At 43.9% G+C, this 14,641-nt stretch overlaps 1 long non-coding RNA gene across 1 annotated transcript in view; it reads right to left on the reverse strand.

Annotated features, from left to right (window-relative positions):
- The window catches only part of LOC119973333, a 71,915-nt gene that overhangs the window by 56,145 nt on the left and 1,129 nt on the right, over window positions 1–14,641 (reverse strand). The window lies entirely within an intron of this gene.

The raw sequence follows: 14,641 nt of genomic DNA on the forward strand, positions 1-14,641 counted from the left end.
TCATTGCCAACGGCTCTGCAATTTCATTTCTTGCTTCCCATAGAATCCTTGGATATATCCCATCAGGCCCGGGGGACTTGTCTATCCTCAAGTTTTTCAAACCGCCCAACACATCTTCCTTCCTAACAAGTATCTCCTCGAGCTTACCAGTCTGTTTCACACTGTCCTCTCCAACAATGTGGCCCCTCTCATTTGTAAATACTGAAGAAAAGTACTTGTTCAAGATCTCTCCTATCTCTTCAGACTCAATATACAATCTCCCGCTACTGTCCTTGATCGGACCTACCCTCGCTCTAGTCATTCTCATATTTCTCACATATGTGTAAAAGGCCTTGGGGTTTTCCTTGAGCTACCCGCCAAAGATTTTTCATGCCCTCTCTTAGCTCTCCTAATCCCTTTCTTCAGTTCCCTCCTGGCTATCTTGTATCCCTCCAGCGCCCTATCTGAACCTTGTTTCCTCAGCCTTACATAAGTCTCCTTCTTCCTCTTAACAAGATCTTCAACCTCTCTTGTCAACCATGGTTCCCTCACTCGACCATCTCTTCCCTGCCTGACAGGGACATACATATCAAAGACACGCAGTACCTGTTCCTTGAACAAGTTCCACATTTCACTTGTGTCCTTCCCTGACAGCCTATGTTCCCAACTTATGCACTTCAATTCTTGTCTAACAGCATTGTATTTACCCTTCCCCCAATTGTAAACCTTGCCCTGTTGCACGCACCTATCCCTCTCCATTACTAAAGTGAAAGTCACAGAATTGTGGTCACTACCTCCAAAATGCTCCCCCACTAACAAATATATCACCTGCCAAGTACCAAATCCAATATGGCCTCCCCTCTGATCGGACAATCTACATGCTGTGTTAGAACATCTTCCTGGACACACTGCACAAACACCGCCCCATCCAAACTATTTGATCTAAAGAGTTTCCACTCAAGTCACCCATGACTACTACCCTGTGACTTCTGCACCTTTCCAAAATCTGTTTCCCAATTTGTTCCTCCACATCTCTGCTGCTATTGGGGGGCCTATAGAAGGTGACTGCTCCTTTCCTATTTCTGACTTCAACCCATACTACCTCAGTAGGCAGATCCTCCTCGAACTGCCTTTCTGCAGCTGTTATACTATCTCTAATTAACAATGCCACCCCCCCCCCCCCCCGCCCACCTCTTTTACCATCCTCCCTAATATTGTTGAAACATCTATAACCAGGGACCTCTAACAACCATTTCTGCCCCTCTTCTATCCAAGTTTCCTTGATGGCCACCACATCGTAGTCCCAAGTACTGATCCATGCCTTAAGTTCACCCACCTTATTCCTGAATCTTCTTGCGTTGAAGTATACACATTTCAACCCATCTCCTTGCCTGCAAGTACTCTCCTTTGTCAGTTTTATCTTCCCCACTGCATCACTACACGCTTTGGCATCCTGAATTTCGGCTACTTTAGTTGCTGCACTACAAATCCGGTTCCCATTCCCCTGCCAAATTAGTTTAAACCCTCCCGAAGACTACTAGAAAACCTCCCTCCCAGGATATTGGTGCCCCTCTGGTTCAGATGCAACCCATCCTGCTTGTACAGGTCCCACCTTCCCCAGAATGCGCTCCAATTATCCAAATACCTGAAGCCCTCCCTCCTACACCATTCCTGCAGCCATGTGTTCAACTGCACTCTCTCCCTATTCCTAGCCTCGCTATCACGTGGCACAGTCAACAAACCAGAGATGCCAACTCTGTCTGTCCTGGCCTTTAACTTCCAGCCTAACTCCCGAAACTTGTTTATTACCTCCACACCCCTTTTCCTACCTACGTCGTTGGTACCAATGTGCACCACAACTTCTGGCTGCTCACCCTCCCCCTTCAGGATCCTGAAGACATGATCCGAGACATCCCTGGCCCTGGTACCCGGGAGGCAACATACCTTCCGGGAGTCTCACTCGCGGCCACAGAATCTCCTATCTATTCCCCTAACCATTGAATCTCCTATTACTATTGCTTTTCTATTCTCCCCCCTTCCCTTCTGAGCCCCAGAGCCAGACTCAGTGCCAGAAACCTGGCCGCTAGGGCATTCCCCCGGTAGGTCATCCCCCCCAACAGCATCCAAAATGGTATACTTGTTTTGAAGGGGAATGGTCACGAGAGATCCCTGCACTGTCTGTCTGTTAGTTTTCTTTCCCCTGACTGTAACCCAGCTACTCTTGTCCAGTACCTTGGGTGTGGCTACCTCCCTGTAACTCTTCTCGATAACCCCCTCTGCCTCCCGGATGATCCGAAGTTCATCCCTTTCCAGCGCCAGTTCCCGAACATGGTCTCTGAGGAGCTGGAGTTGGGCGCACTTCCCGCAGGTATAGTCAGCGGGGACACCGGTGGTATCCCTCACCACCCACATCCTACAGGAGGAGCATGCAACTGTTTAGCCGCCATCCCCTCTTACTTTACAGAATATAGCTGCCCTGTAGACCAACTGGACCTCGACCCTCCGACTCTGCTTCCAGTCAGCTGCACTCTGTAAACTCCTGGCTCCCTTCTCGCTCTTTGCGGAAATGAAATGAAAGGAGTACCTTGCTCCCTCCTCACTTAACTCCCTCAGTCACCAAACTCTCACTGTAGCACTCAAATGCACCAAGTTCAGCACTCCAGTGCAGATTTGTAGCTGGATCCTTTTTATACTGTGAATCTAGCCTCTGAAAACTGGCTTAATCCAATTAACTAATTAACAAGCTCCAGCTGCAAGTACCTACAAGTAGAACCTTTGTTTAAAGCTGATTCAAAATTCACCTTCTTCTAAACCAAACAGCAACGTTTAAGTTAATTAACTAAATAAAATAAATACTAGACTTTAGATAAAAATGACCCTTATATTCCCTCAATCACCAAACTCTCACTGTAGCACTCAAATGCACCAAGTTCAGCACTCCAGTGCAAACAAAATGATGAGTGACATTTTATATTAGAGTGAGGACTGTAATGACAATTTGTTCTTGGACTTTGGCTTGTGATGGGTGATATTTTTTATTAGGTGTGGCCTTTTATGGATGACAGTTTGTATTAGAGTGAGGCATGTGATGGGTGACAGTTGGTATTAGAGTGACGCCTGTGATGGGCGACATTTTATGTTAGAATGAGGCTTGTGATGGGTGACATTTGGTATTAGAGTGAGACCTGTGATCAGTAGTGATTGATTACAGTTTGTAGCTTTGATGGAGCTATTTATCTATTGCATATCCATGAACAAGATGCCTCCACAAGTAAAATGAATGTATCAGTGTTTTTGTTTAATCATTAAACAAATAATGCAACATTATATTAAATTTAATTGGTCATTTTCCATTGGACTGTACTTTTACAATTCCCTTCAATTTTGCTCTAGACTCATTCACTCTGCGATTTATTTGCCAGTTCAAACACGAAAACACTCCTGAAAATTATTGAGTTGATTAAGAACAAAATATATATCTGTCTACTTGTGAATTAGTAACTAGATGGGACAACTTTCAAATTATTATTAGAAAATATAAAGGAACATTAGAATAGATGTAATTAGAACATAACGGAGGTTAAATTGGTTAGGGCCCAGAGGATCTGCAGAAATTGCAAAGTACAAGGAACCTTCATTCGTTCAATACAATGCAGAAAACATGCTACTCATTATAATGAGTTTTCCTTTTTGCCAGGACTTACTTGTTGGTCATTGGTTTTACATTTCAGCAGCAGGCCCAATGCAATCACTTGCTAATACTACTGAAAGGAGGGTCATCACGGTCGCTGAGGATGCTGAGGTCTTTGGGAATATTGTGTTATGCAACAATCAACAATAGGTGACCACAGGAGACAGAAGTTGTTATGTTTTTGGATGTTGCACTGGAGAGCCTGGTGGAACAGATGGAACAGATGAGAGAACGGAGGAGGCCCTTTGGACACATCCTCAAAAAGTGAGATAGTCGAGGAGGGCACTGCCCAGGATTTCACTCCAAGGACAGAGATGTAAAAAGGAGGATGTTTAATGGCATCATATGGGTAGTCAAGTTCATGAATGCATTTTCAATTGTCATATTGTACCTGCTGCCACTGTTAAATTCATCATACTTCCACCACTCACCTACCAACATTGTTGATCAGAACACAGATCTAATTTTCATATGCTTTACTGTACCTTAGGTATTTAACATGACTGCGAACCGCAGACCCGCTTCTCAGACCAAAAACACACTGCCAGCTATTTAACCAAGACAATCACTTCCCTCTTGTAAAGGAGGGTAGTACATAATCTGAGGCAGCAGGAGATAACTGGAAGTGGAACACTTCTATATTCTCACTCCCATGGAGGAGACGTGCTGGCACTATTGGTGGAGCCAAGGCAAGCAGTAGGCTGAAGCTACTGAAGATGGTAGTATCCTCATATCTAATCAGCCTTTCCTGTCCCACTTCTCCCCAACCCACAGACTTTTCCCACAGAGAAGCTGCCGAGGGTATAAGCATACTATCTTTTCTCCTCCCACCATAGCCTGCCCTGCCCCTTTGTTCTTTCACATCACCAAAAAGTGATATTTGCTCAGACAATGGAGGGAGAGCAAGAAGAGAGTGAAGATAATGACACAGCATAATTTGATTTCACAGCACTGTAACCACTAGATACTGGCACTGCATAAAACAAACATGTGGGATCTGCACATGGAGACACAGAACACAACTGCACTGCAAACGTGGGCCCAAGGAATGAGAATGGAGTTGCTAGCTAGTCAGAAGGCTAATTCTGCTCCATACGACTCTGATGATACTTGTATGGGCCAGGCCACAAAAGTACACTCATGAGTGTACACACTTATAATAACAATAATAACCTTCATTATTGTCACAAGTAGGCTAACATTAAACTGCAATGAAGTTACTGTGAAAATCCCTTAGCTGCCAGACTCCGGCGCCTGTTCGGGTACACTGAGAGAGAATTCAGAATGTCGAAATTACCTAACAACACATCTTTTGGGAGGAAACTAGAGCACACTGAGGAAACACACGCAGACACAGGGAGAACGTGCAGACTCCGCACAGACAGTGACCAACGCTGGGAAACAAACCTAGGACCCTGGTGCTGTGAAGCAACAGTGCTAACCACTGTGCTACCGTTCCGCCCTTAAATTCTTGTTGTACTGGGAACCCTGGCAGAAAGCCTGCCTCAATGTCAAGGATCATGCAACAGGTTGATACCTCCAGTAGCACAACTGTACAACCATCCATGTTGCAGTGTCCGATTGCCAATGTCTCAGCTATCATTATAGCACAAACAACATCTACCCAATATCAGAATGCTGCAGTGGAAGCTTTGTTTACAGTCATGCAATCCCAGCTAGCTTCAATGGGATCATTGTGGCTCTGGATACCAGTGTGCATAATGACATGAAGGTGGTCACAGCCCTCCAACAATCCGTTCTCTAATAAATCTGCTCCCTAAAATTCCTCATTGGACATGACTTCTTGCTGATAGTCTTTCTCTCTCCTCTTCTCTGCCCTCTTTTGGCCTGCACTGCGTGACTCCTGCTCATTTTCTCAATCATTCTCAATGCCTAGAGCAAGACCTGTTGGCCCATCCATGCAAGGAAGCAATTGCTTTGGGCAGAAAACTTAAGTCAGTACAAAAGTACTTCTGCACCAGTCACAACGGAAACTTGAACCAATTAATGAAATTGCGCAAAACATAGCAGTAACCGCCCAAAGAACTAAACCAGCAACTAAGTGATAGAGTCTAGTTTTATTTATATCGCGGCTAATTTACTGCATATAGCTAAAGTGTGCTAAATGTTAAGTGTCTTGACTGTGGGAACACATTGGCCGGGATTCTCTGACCTCGCGCCGGGTCGGAGAATCACTGGGGGTGGGGGGGGGGGGGGGAGGGCGCGAAATTCCCGCCACGCCGCCCCGACACCGGCTCGCCAATTCTCTGCCGCCGATTTTCGGGTGACCACGGGCTCGCATCGCGCCGGTCAGGGGTCGTTGAAAGCGCCCCCCCCCGGCGATTCTCTGGGCCTTGATGGGCCGACTGCACTCGGAGTTCTGTCTGTGGGGGCCGTCCTGGTAGGGGGGCATGGGGATCCGACCCTGGGGGGGGGGGGCCTCCACGGTGGCCTGGACCACGATTGAAGCCTACCGATCAGCGGGCGAGCTAGTTCTGTGGGGGCCTCCACGCCGGGCCCCTGTCGGGCTCTGCCATATTTCCCGGGTCCCGGCACGGAGACGGGAACCCATGCACATGGGCGAACTCGCGCTCGCCGTGGCGCACATGCGCGAACTCGTGCCGGCCGTGGCACGCATGTGTGAACTCGCGCCAGCTGTGGTGTGCCAGCTTTCGGGCTCCGGAGCTGCGAACACCATTCCACCACCGTATTAGCCCCCTAGGAGGGGTGGATAGCTGCCAGTTGCGGCCTGTTGACGACTGAGTGGCTCACGCCACTTTTCACGCAGGCGTCATAACTTGGCCGCAGGATTGGAGGATCACAGCCAGTGTCTCATATAATGAATTAACCATTGTATTCCAGTGCATTCAGCACTGAGTATGTATTGTTCTCTGTCTAATCAACTAATCAACTCTTAAGGTCTCAGCCAAGCTGTGAAAAATAGCTAAATGTGGGAAAACATGTGCAGTGCTTTTCCTAAGACTGCGCACGCAGACAGTAAGCTAGCTTTGATAGGCACCGGTCAATCTTAAGTAATGTCCAATGTTTGATTAACAAATCATCTTCGAAGTAACAGACATTCTTTTGAACAAACTAGGAGATCTCAGTTGAGAATTCGAAGCCAATAAAAGTAAATGAAGAGTTAAATCAGAGACAGGAAGAGCATAAATGTGTTGAAACCACGCAGGAAATGAAGGCGGTGCGACTGATAGAAGCAGATCCATTACAAAACCCAGACTTAGTTTTATTTCAATGGGTACTCAATTGTTGAAAATGGCATTCAGAAAGCAGGATGGCCAATCGCAAGCCTATACACCATTCCGGCAAAGGGATGTTTGCCTCAAGGGACATCAGCCCAATAAGCAGAGTTAAGGGCCCTATTAGAAGCATGCCATGTGGCAAAAGACCAGACAGCTAACATCTATTCAGACTCAAGATATGGTTTTGGAGTAGTTCATGACTTCGGCCAATTATGGAAGAAAAGAGAATTTCTCACCACCACAGGAACACCTACTTGAAATGGGAAAGAGGTACTGGACCTACAATAGGCCTGAACACTGCCAAAAGGAATGGTCATTCTGAAATGTAAGGCCCCCACTAAACAGGATACCACAGAGGCGCAAGGGAACACCTTTGCAGACCAGGCAGTGAAAGAAGCTTTCTCACAATGCAATTCGCCAGAGAGACCAAAACAAATCTACAGACTGGAAAAGTGCAGCCTGGTGCAAGACCTACGTAATATGCAAAGTGAGTGTTCACGAGAAGAAAAATGGACATGGATGGAAGCAGGTATCAAGTTCTGTGACAATGGCATTCAGAGACAAGCAGAGACTGACAGACGAGTCACAGCACAGACACTGATGCCCTTTTTGTCCCAACAGATCCATTCATGGGGGCACCTGGCCCCTAACAGGTGTTGGCTTGATTCCAGAAAAGCTGGTGGAGTCGAGGATTCAAGAAACATGCGCAGGTGGTGGCAGTACACTGCGTAACCTGTCAGAAGAACAAATCAGGACCTACAACATCAATGCCTAAGTTAAGAGCTCCTGCACCTGTAGGACCATTTCAGCATACACAGGTCAATTACATTACACTTCCGCCATGTCAAATGTATACTGATGTCCTGGTAATACAGGACAAGTTCTCCAGATGGGTAGGGCTGCCCCGGCTAGAAGAGCTACAGCTAGCCACATAGCTAAGGTTCTATGCAAAGACTATATTTCCAAATGGGGAGCATCAACCAGCATAGACTCAGACAACGGAACCCACTTTACAGATGTTGTTTGCAAAGACGTTTGTATGCTATTGAATATTAAGTGGGAGCTCTTCTCACCCACAATCGTCAGGACTAGTGGAATATATGAACCGGACTCTGCAAGAGATATTATGGAAGTATCAACAAGAAGGAATGCCATGGCCTCAAGCCTTAAAACTAGTCCTGTACAGCATCAGAGCAATACCAAACAGAACCACGGGCTTGAGTCCATTCAAAGTAATTACTGGCAGGCTCATGTCCTTGCCAGGGACTATTGACTTACAACAAGCTGATTGTCATTTGATGAGTAATGCATCATTCAAATATTGTCAAAATCTAAGAAATGGTGTCAGTTCTGCTTCCTTAAAGGTGTTGGCAGCATGGGATGACCCTCCCAAAGGTGGGCATGACCTTGTGCCAGGAGTTACAGTCTACATGAAGAAACTGCAGAAGGAGCCGTTGGGGTCCTTGAGGGACAGCCTCTATCAGGTGCTTCTCACAACCCATGTGGCTGTGAAGGTCCAAGGAAAGAAGTCCGGGATCCATGCCTCACATGTTAAAAGAGTTCATTATAATTGAAGCTAATTTTTGTAAAATGCTTGCAACCATTTTGATTTTTGGTTGTCTTTTCAGTCTAACACACCATGGCCAACCGACAAAGGCTAGTAAGGCGTTAAATGATAACACTTTCCTTATATGTACAAGGTGTATGCCAAAGATTTCAATGTCCCGAAGAGATCACTGATTTGGCAAACCATCCAGAAGGAAGCTGAAAAACGCAAGCAACCCAAGTCCAGCACCCTTTGGGGTTGGGCTACTGGATTGCTGGGGTCCTTGGGAGCCTCAGTGGTGCAAGGCTTGGTCATGTTCTTTATAGTCATTTTTGCTATGTATGTTTTGTTTCTGATGATCAAATGCATCGGTAAGTGAATGGCAAGAATTCCTAAATTGGTGCCTCTGTATTTGCTTAAACAAATACTTCCATAAGGTATAAGCGGTTCTTACTGTTCGCCCAAAGTACTTGTAACTCTTTCAGGACTTGCCCATTCCAGTGTTGAAGGCTGTTCCTAAACAACGGGATCATCAAAGGCAACTGTGAATGTGTTCCTTTTAGCTTCATAGAGTTCATAGAACAGTACAGCACAGAACAGGCCCTTCGGCCCTCGATATTGTGCCGAGCAATGATCACCATACTTAAACCCACGTAACCCGTATCCCAACAATCCCCCCATTAACGGGCAATTTAGAACGGCCAATCCACCTAACCCGCACATCTTTGGACTGTGGGAGGAAACCGGAGCACCCGGAGGAAACCCACGCACACACAGGGAGGACGTGCAGACTCCACACAGACAGTGACCCAGCCAGGAATCGAACCTGGGACCCTGGAGCTGTGAAGCATTGATGCTAACCACCATGCTACCGTGAGGCCCCTTAATTTATGGCCCCTGTTATTTATTTTCCTTTTCACATTAATTTAATTGTGATTCATTCTATTAGGTTTAGGAGAACTAAAGGTGGGCTGATAAAGTCTAGTATTATTCATAGTTTTATTCATATAGGTTGAATGCATGTAGCTAACGAGTGATAAATATTAAAAGTGTCTTGACTGTGGTAGCGTAGTCAGTGTCTCATATAATGAATTCACCATTGTATTCCAGTGTATTCAACACTGAGAATATATTGTCCTCTGTCTAATCAACCAATCATTTTTTAAGGTCTTTGCCAAGCTGTGAAAACATATGCAGTTCTTTTCCTAAGTAACAGACATTCATTTGAACAAACCATGAGGTCTCAGCTGAGAATTAGAAGCTAATGAAAGTAAATGAGGAATTAAACTAGAAATAAGAATTCCCTTAAAAGTAGGACCTCGTGGTCAAGATCTTTGTTCCTGAATTCTTGAATTATTTATCCGTTTGTTTGCAAAAAGTGATTTTGTCTTGTGCTTAATGCTTTATGCATAATGGGCACAATGGACTGAATGGTCTCCTTCTGTGTTATAATCTGTAAGAAGTTGCTATTTGGAATTTTCTCAGAGGCTCGCAACCCTGACCAGTTGACCTAACTTCAGCAGTGAATCATGAGAAGCCAGTTCACATGGTCCATGCATGGATTCCCCCTATTTCCCATTGGAATATCGCAGACAGTTGTGGAAATCTGAGAAAATGTATGGTAAACTATTCTATGATAAACAACTGAATTACCTCCATGCAGTAAAAGGACTTAAAGCATCCCTAAATTAGTACACAAATATATCAATATTATTGCATAGAAGTAACATCTGTATCTGGTTACATCTAAGAACAGTGCGTCCCAAACTTTTTCCCGCTATGACCCCATTTTAATGGTCCAGGCTTTGCATAACCCCAGTGTGAAAATTTGGGGGTACAAGGATTGTTGAGCAGCAGGGTGGAGTCGCCTTCAGCTACCTAGTATGGTGAGGGGAATGAGGTTGAACGTGATGGAACATATTTCAATTGCAGGGTTTTTAAATAGCTTTCTTTTTGCTTGTGAATTAGATCTCAAAGATCTGTCTGTTATGCACAACCCATCACTATCGCAAAAAAATGAGGATTTATAGGGCCCTGGCAACTGTTAGCCATCAGTTTGTGCTCTATGGCAGGCATTGCTGCCTCAGTGCTTAGTACCCCAAAATCCTGTCTCGCAAACCCCCCCCACAAGGGGTCACGATCTATAGTTTGGGAAGCCCTGTTTTAGAATGAAGAAACTTCAAAGAGATATTTATGATGGTACTGTGCACAATGCACAAGGTGAAATAATGTGACAAATCATTCTCTCAATAGCTAACTGTATTTAATTATGCCTTTTGATTTTTAGACAGTTCCCAATCTGTTTTCCTCTGTCTAACCTACCTGTTCCCCTTATAATCTTGAAAATTTCCATCAAATCCCCCTTTAATCGGGCGGCACGGTAGCACAGTAGTTAGCACTGTTGCTTCACAGTACCAGGGTCCCAGGGCCGATTCCCGACTTGGGTCACTGTGCGGAGTCTGCACATTCTCCCTGTGTCTGCGTGGGTTTCCTCAGTGTGCTCTGACGTGCAGTTAGGTAATTTGGGCATTCTGTGCACCCGAACAGGCGTTGGAATGTGGCGACGAGGGGCTTTTCGCAGTAACTTAATTGCACTGTTAATGAATGCCTACTTGTGCCAATAAAGATTATTATATTATAACCTTCTAAATTCTAGGAAATACGTAACCCCATCAGTCATTATCAAAACCCCTCAGCCTATTATGGCAAGTCCAGTTCCATAATGCTGCCCCAAATACATGTTCAAGCTCAGAAAAACAGACTCAACTGAATCAGTATCCATTTTCTGTCCAGAGTTCTTGCAAAGTCTGTGAGTGATGCTCGAAGACGATTACTGATTCGCAACTAATTACTCAGTTTTGTGCAATGGGTCCACTGTACACTCACATTATCTGGAATCCTTACAGAGAGAAGTTATGTTCCTTCAGTATGAGGTAGATTCAAACACAAATACAAAGGCAAAAAGGCATTGTTGTAACGTACTTAGTCACAGAGATCCCATTTTAATCCCTTCAAAGATAAGAGCAACATTAAATGCCTTGCTTATACTGACTCCTCCAGGTGGATCAATGAAATGGCACACTGTGTGCCACTAAGGCAATTCTTTTTGAATTACTACTTTCTTTCAACATTTGTATTGCTGAGGCCCTGAGCTCATAGCAGGGTGAATGGGTGCTCTTTGGCGCAGGTTCTGTCCAGAATGCAGAACTTAAGATTTTTTAATGCTTAATCTATCACATGGTGAATTAATTTTGTACTGTCAATATATAAACCAAATTTTTAATAACAAGCCCAACCTAGGCTCAGTTGTTCAGTTTATAATTTTTGAATAACAACCAATATATATTAAGCACTAATAGGTCCGACACAGCTCCCATGAGTTCCAATTACCTACAATGGCTAACTGTTAATTGTGTTATGACACACTGAGCTAGCTACATTTTTTATGATACATTCATATGTGACTACCAGAAACATAAACAACATATCAGGACTGAGATATCTGAACAACTGTAACTTTGCAGCCTTCATACTGCAGCTGTCAGAGGTAATTTGCAAAGAGAGAGCAAATTAAATTGTATTTATATATCACCTAAATACATCCTCAGGACATTGCATAATGCATCACAACTAATGATTCACTTTTGTAATGTAGTCATCTGTTATATTGGTAAATGCTGAGTGCGAAGCAAGATCTCACAGTTTTGTTTGGCAGAGTTGGTTGAGCGGGGATATTGGGAGAACTCCCTCCTTTTCTTCAAATAGTGCAATTTTACATTCAACTGAGCAGATAGATGGGGTCTTAATTAAAACTTCACCAGAATAGTGGCACTTGTTGCAATGCAGCTTTCCCTGCATATGCAATGAATTGTTAACCGAGATAAGATCTTCAACCCACCCACTTCAGGATGTTGCTGCTATTAACTAAGCTCAGCTGACACTCTTAAGGGCTTAAAGAGGTTTCCTGTTTTTGCAAGTTTTTCAGCTTTGAAGAAGTTAAATATAATGCAGTACAGATATGTGCAAATATTTTTGGAAATTGTAGGGCCCTAAGCAACTCTACTGTTTGTACAGTCTTCTGCCACTTGTCAGTGCAGCAGGATCATGACCTTTGTTGGTGGGAACCTCATTGCACTGATCCACGTCAGGCACCAGCTCCTCCTAAAATTAAACACAGAGAGCTGAGGAACACTCCATCCCGATGCATTTAACAAAGGGGAAGAGGAGTGCTGTTGGTTGTCAGAAACTTCACAAACTGTGCACAAGGCTCATTAGGTTAGCTCCCATAATGTGGCCGGAGTGCTGAATAGTGTTCCAGTTGTTCATTTCCATACAGATGCTGTATGGAAAGTCACAAAACTTCATTAAAATGTTTTACTTTGGCCAATCCTATCCTTCCAACTGTTTGAATCACAGAATGTCCCAACACTCAAACAGGTTATTACATAGTTGATGACATTAGGGCAATTTGGTGTCACCTTACTTCGCCAATCAGAAGAGCAGAAACAGGTTATTTGTTTTATCAGCTCTGTTGCTAGTGTTTTTTTTCCCACTTGCCTGATCAAATTTAATCCCACTCTCCTGTTTGCTTTTCCATATGTGTTTTTACACTTTCTTTTCCATTTTAGTCTTTCTTTTGAAAGATTTACACACTTGGTTCCATGGTGCTTCATGACAGAAATTTCCATAACTTAATTATCATCTATGCAAAGAGATATTTTTAATCGATCCAGTTACTATTTTTCTTATTATCTTAAGTTTGTGTCACCCTGTTTCCATCTCACTAACCAGTGAAAATTATCATTAGTTAATCTATCACAATCTTGATAATGATAAAGAGGTCATCTACTGACCTGCTGCGTTCCAATAACTTCTAAAGAATCTCATCATAACTTAACTTCTTAGCTCTGATAATACCTTACTTAATATACAAGTTAGTTTTTCAATGCATTGCTTCTATATCATTCTAATAATGAGCAGCCCAAAACTGCACTAAATTATTCAAGGTGGCCCAATTAATATCTTCTACAAGTTCAATATTACTCCTTTGTTGACACTGAAGGACAATTTCTCAGTCACATTGTGCTCACCAGCCTTGGAGGGTTTGTTAAACTCTTACTGTTAAATGGTCCACTGGCCTGTTGGCTCTTTGTAGGTATTGAAAACAAACAAAGCCTTTCACCAACCCTTTTTAACAAGCGGACATGTTACTTGTTGCGATCATCAAGAAAATTACCTTTCGCCCACATGTGAACATTGTTCCACTTAGATCAGTGACCTCAAAAATGAATCACACAAGAGAGAATCCAAACATCTCTCTTTGATATTGAATGGCATTACCATTGCTGTATCCCTCACTATCAACATCTTGGGGGTTATGATTGGCCAGAAACTGAACTGGACCAGCCATATAAATATCATGGCTACAAGAGCAGGTGACAGTCTGAGAGTTTGTCTGGGAGAACTCACTTTCTGACACCCATCTGTCAACCAGCGTCCCTTATCTGGATGAGTGTAGCTCTAACAACACTCAAGAAGATTGATACCACCCAAGATAAAGCAGGCTCACTTGATTGGCACCCATCCAGCATCTTAAACATTCATTCCCTCCACCGCTGATGCACAGTAGCAGCAGTGTGTACCATCTATAAGATGCATGGCAGTAACTCAACAAGGCCCCTTCAAACCCTAACCTCTACCACCTAGAAGGCCAAGTGCAACAGATGAATGGGACACCACCTCCTGCTAAGCACCACTCTGACTTGGAACTATATCACCATCCCTTCACTGTTACTGGGTCAAAATCCTGAATCTCCATTCCTAACAGCTATGTGGGTATACCTACATCAAAAGGGCTGCAGGTTCAAGAAGGCAGCTCACAACCACCTTCTCAAGGGCAATCGAGAATTGCGATACCCACATCCCGTGAAAGTACAAAAAAGTATAAAAGAGGAGTAGCATCAATGTGCAGTTAGGGCGAGTTCCTGTTTAAGATGAAGCAAAATGTTTGCATCAGACCTATGGATCTGGCTGAAACAGTAAGTCTTCCTGTGTTCTTTAATAAATTACAGATCATTGAAGTTGGTAAGCATTTTGATCTCTCAATGGATTGTTGTCAATAAGATGTTTCCAACCCCAGTTAAATCAGTGCACAAGTGTCCTTAT

Source organism: Scyliorhinus canicula, chromosome 11, assembly GCF_902713615.1.
Source record: "Scyliorhinus canicula chromosome 11, sScyCan1.1, whole genome shotgun sequence".
NCBI lineage: Eukaryota > Metazoa > Chordata > Chondrichthyes > Carcharhiniformes > Scyliorhinidae > Scyliorhinus > Scyliorhinus canicula.